Source organism: Schistocerca americana, unplaced genomic scaffold (genome assembly GCF_021461395.2).
Source record: "Schistocerca americana isolate TAMUIC-IGC-003095 unplaced genomic scaffold, iqSchAmer2.1 HiC_scaffold_98, whole genome shotgun sequence".
In the NCBI taxonomy this organism is placed as follows: Eukaryota; Metazoa; Arthropoda; class Insecta; order Orthoptera; family Acrididae; genus Schistocerca; species Schistocerca americana.
The window spans coordinates 297,501-302,500 of record NW_025726763.1 but is presented as its reverse complement, the minus strand read 5'-3'; the positions used below and the strand labels follow the sequence as shown (position 1 = coordinate 302,500).

The window sequence follows — 5,000 nt, the reverse complement described above, 5'->3', positions numbered from 1 at the left end:
CAATCCCTAGCACGAAGGAGGTTCAGCGGGTTACCCCGACCTTTCGGCCTAGGAAGACACGCTGATTCCTTCAGTGTAGCGCGCGTGCGGCCCAGAACATCTAAGGGCATCACAGACCTGTTATTGCTCAATCTCGTGCGGCTAGAAGCCGCCTGTCCCTCTAAGAAGAAAAGTAATCGCTGACAGCACGAAGGATGTCACGCGACTAGTTAGCAGGCTAGAGTCTCGTTCGTTATCGGAATTAACCAGACAAATCGCTCCACCAACTAAGAACGGCCATGCACCACCACCCACCGAATCAAGAAAGAGCTATCAATCTGTCAATCCTTCCGGTGTCCGGGCCTGGTGAGGTTTCCCGTGTTGAGTCAAATTAAGCCGCAGGCTCCACTCCTGGTGGTGCCCTTCCGTCAATTCCTTTAAGTTTCAGCTTTGCAACCATACTTCCCCCGGAACCCAAAAGCTTTGGTTTCCCGGAGGCTGCCCGCCGAGTCATCGGAGGAACTGCGGCGGATCGCTGGCTGGCATCGTTTATGGTTAGAACTAGGGCGGTATCTGATCGCCTTCGAACCTCTAACTTTCGTTCTTGATTAATGAAAACATACTTGGCAAATGCTTTCGCTTCTGTTCGTCTTGCGACGATCCAAGAATTTCACCTCTAACGTCGCAATACGAATGCCCCCGCCTGTCCCTATTAATCATTACCTCGGGTTCCGAAAACCAACAAAATAGAACCGAGGTCCTATTCCATTATTCCATGCACACAGTATTCAGGCGGGCTTGCCTGCTTTAAGCACTCTAATTTGTTCAAAGTAAACGTGCCGGCCCACCGAGACACTCACTCAAGAGCACCCTGGTAGGATTGCAACGGGGTCCGCCTCGGGACGCACGAGCACGCACGAGGCGCGTCGCACGCCTTCAGCTCGCCCCACCGGCAGGACGTCCCACGATACATGCCAGTTAAACACCGACGGGCGGTGAACCAACAGCGTGGGACACAAATCCAACTACGAGCTTTTTAACCGCAACAACTTTAATATACGCTATTGGAGCTGGAATTACCGCGGCTGCTGGCACCAGACTTGCCCTCCAATAGATACTCGTTAAAGGATTTAAAGTGTACTCATTCCGATTACGGGGCCTCGGATGAGTCCCGTATCGTTATTTTTCGTCACTACCTCCCCGTGCCGGGAGTGGGTAATTTGCGCGCCTGCTGCCTTCCTTGGATGTGGTAGCCGTTTCTCAGGCTCCCTCTCCGGAATCGAACCCTGATTCCCCGTTACCCGTTACAACCATGGTAGGCGCAGAACCTACCATCGACAGTTGATAAGGCAGACATTTGAAAGATGCGTCGCCGGTACGAGGACCGTGCGATCAGCCCAAAGTTATTCAGAGTCACCAAGGCAAACGGACCGGACGAGCCGACCGATTGGTTTTGATCTAATAAAAGCGTCCCTTCCATCTCTGGTCGGGACTCTGTTTGCATGTATTAGCTCTAGAATTACCACAGTTATCCAAGTAACGTGGGTACGATCTAAGGAACCATAACTGATTTAATGAGCCATTCGCGGTTTCACCTTAATGCGGCTTGTACTGAGACATGCATGGCTTAATCTTTGAGACAAGCATATGACTACTGGCAGGATCAACCAGGGAGCTGCGTCAACTAGAGCTGAGCAGCCGGCCGCCCGGGAGTGTGTCCCGGGGGCCCGCGCGAACACGCAAGCGTCCGCTCAATTATTCTGCAAACAGGAGGAGGCTGAGCTCCCCTGCACAATACACCTCGAAACCCTCTCAGGTCCCGGCGGCGCGCAGCGCCGTCCTAAGTACTTGGTCGGGTTCGAGAGAGGCGCAATCGCCCGGAGTTTGGCGAGTAGACGCTTTAGGTGCGACCACCCGTGCTCCCAACTGAGCTTGCCGCTGCCGACAGAGGCCCGGGAGCGTGCTGTCGTGGCATTGCCGGCGGGAGACAACACGCGCCACCTACGGTGGCCGGCAGCTCCAACGCCAGCGCCACAGAAGGACAAAAGCCCCACTTGGGTGCCGAAGCGAACACTCCCAGCACAGCGCACGCGCCAACACGTCCGCACAGCTGCGATACAATCCACCTGCGAGAACCGCAGAGGCGACCGAGCAGCAGACGGCGTCGCGGCGCCGAGCGCCGGGCGGCGGCGCATCCTCAGCGCACACAGTCCTCAATCGGACCAGCACACTGCAGATGTCCACCGCGCTTCGCACTGGGCCCGCGAGGACCTACTTTGGCCGCACGGCGCCGCGTGCAGGGTGCGCCGGCGCGCAGCTGCGCCGCCTGCCGCCTCCGTCGGCCGGCGCGCCTGCCACTGGCCGCCCCCACCAGCCGGCTGTAGCGCGTGCGCCCACGCACCGCGCGGCCAGCACGCCGGGAGGCCCCCCCTCACCGGCCGGGGACGGTCCCACCCAGCCACCGCCGCGTATCGCTTCACACCCACATGCCATTCACGTTCGTGGGCATGGTGGGTATCGCTGAAACAACCGGTTGGTAGCTCAACCGATCGTCGCCATCACTGATTCACCTCTAGCGAGAACAACCGCACCACAACGGTTTACCAGTTGTTCATTTGCGTAACGTCACCAGCAAACGTAGACGTCCATCGCCATTTGCAAATTCAACGATTGTTGCATGCCTGTGTCAGGTGTCACGACACACTATGTCTGCCCACATACACGCAACAACATGTGCACGCTTCGCGAACACGTGGAAGGTGGCCCCCGTACGTATGCGATGTCCATTGCGCGAACGACTGTCAACCGGCCTCTGTCGCATGTCGCAGATGTGGAACGCAGTGCACCATGCTATCACGGTGTGTGAGAAGAGACGACTACGTCTGACAACACGCGCCACTACATCAACAGACGGCTCATGCTGATCGCCATCCACGGCATACCATACTGCAATCCAGCTCTTATAGGGAGACGACACGTAGCTGAGTGCACAATATTTGGACCGTATGGTTCGCCGTTGTTGGCGCAGTCGTGGTACGGTCACACATGTACCACGATGTATCATTCAGTACATGAGGACCAATGTGCAGTACAGTGTGTGATTTGGACGTACAACATCAGCGGACAGTTGACACAAGCCGTACCACAACGTAGGCTGTGCTTCGCCATGCGAATGCCAATGAACAACTGCGAAGGGCATTGAGCATGTACGTCCTGCTGCCATCCGCATTACAGTGTATAGCTGCAAGGTGTTTAACATGAAGCGATACTCTGGGGACCGGGCAGTGCGAGTAGCAAACTATATTGCGGGGGTTGCAGTTAGGCAACACTACACTAATTTAACGCGTCGTATGACAATTACAGAGCAGGTTAAGGCCCAACGTGTGTTGGGTTAAGGCCCAACGTGTGTTGGGTTAAGGCCCAACGTGTGTTGGGTTAAGGCCCAACGTGTGTTGGGTTAAGGCCCAACGTGTGTTGGGTTAAGGCCCAACGTGTGTTGGGTTAAGGCCCAACGTGTGTTGGGTTAAGGCCCAACGTGTGTTGGGTTAAGGCCCAACGTGTGTTGGGTTAAGGCCCAACGTGTGTTGGGTTAAGGCCCAACGTGTGTTGGGTTAAGGCCCAACGTGTGTTGGGTTAAGGCCCAACGTGTGTTGGGTTAAGGCCCAACGTGTGTTGGGTTAAGGCCCAACGTGTGTTGGGTTAAGGCCCAACGTGTGTTGGGTTAAGGCCCAACGTGTGTTGGGTTTAGGCCCAACGTGTGTTGGGTTTAGGCCCAACGTGTGTTGGGTTTAGGCGCAACATAGGTTAGGTTTAGGCGCAACATAGGTTAGGTTAAGGCGCAACATGGGTTAGGTTAAGGCGCAACATGGGTTAGGTTAAGGCGCAACATGGGTTAGGTTAAGGTACAACATGGGTTAGGTTAAGGTACAACATGGGTTAGGTTAAGGTACAATATGGGTTAGGTTAAGGTACAATATGGGTTAGGTTAAGGTACAATATGGGTTAGGTTAAGGTACAATATGGGTTAGGTTAAGGCGCAACATGGGTTAGGTTAAGGTACAATATGGGTTAGGTTAAGGCGCAACATAGGTTAGGCTAAGGCGCAACATAGGTTAGGTTAAGGCGCAACATAGGTTAGGTTAAGGCGCAACATAGGTTAGGTTAAGGTACAATATGGGTTAGGTTAAGGTACAATATGGGTTAGGTTAAGGTACAATATGGGTTAGGTTAAGGTACAATATGGGTTAGGTTAAGGTACAATATGGGTTAGGTTAAGGTACAATATGGGTTAGGTTAAGGTACAATATGGGTTAGGTTAAGGTACAATATGGGTTAGGTTAAGGTACAATATGGGTTAGGTTAAGGCGCAACATGGGTTAGGTTAAGGTACAATATGGGTTAGGTTAAGGCGCAACATAGGTTAGGCTAAGGCGCAACATAGGTTAGGTTAAGGCGCAACATAGGTTAGGTTAAGGCGCAACATAGGTTAGGTTAAGGCGCAACATAGGTTAGGTTAAGGCGCAACATAGGTTAGGTTAAGGCGCAACATAGGTTAGGTTAAGGCGCAACATAGGTTAGGTTAAGGCGCAACATAGGTTAGGTTAAGGCGCAACATAGGTTAGGTTAAGGCGCAACATAGGTTAGGTTAAGGCGCAATACGGGTTAGGTTAAGGCGCAATACGGGTTAGGTTAAGGCGCAATACGGGTTAGGTTAAGGCGCAATACGGGTTAGGTTAAGGCGCAATACGGGTTAGGTTAAGGCGCAATACGGGTTAGGTTAAGGCGCAATACGGGTTAGGTTAAGGCGCAATACGGGTTAGGTTAAGGCGCAATACGGGTTAGGTTAAGGCGCAATACGGGTTAGGTTAAGGCGCAATACGGGTTAGGTTAAGGCGCAATACGGGTTAGGTTAAGGCACAATATGGGTTAGGTTAAGGTACACATTGTTGTACGGAAAGGTGTTTTGGGGGGGGGGGGGGCCGGTTTGTTGATTGTGAATATCGTAAGTAAATGACTGCGGC

General features: G+C 53.2%; 1 non-coding gene across 1 annotated transcript in view; it reads right to left on the bottom strand.

The window, feature by feature from the left end:
* Positions 1–1,653, bottom strand: part of LOC124593311 — a 1,910-nt gene extending 257 nt beyond the window's left edge. The window contains exon 1 of the ribosomal RNA XR_006977958.1: positions 1–1,653. This exon is cut by the window's left edge and continues 257 nt beyond it. This is a non-coding gene — a ribosomal RNA (small subunit ribosomal RNA).
* Positions 1,654–5,000: the final 3,347 nt, after the last annotated feature.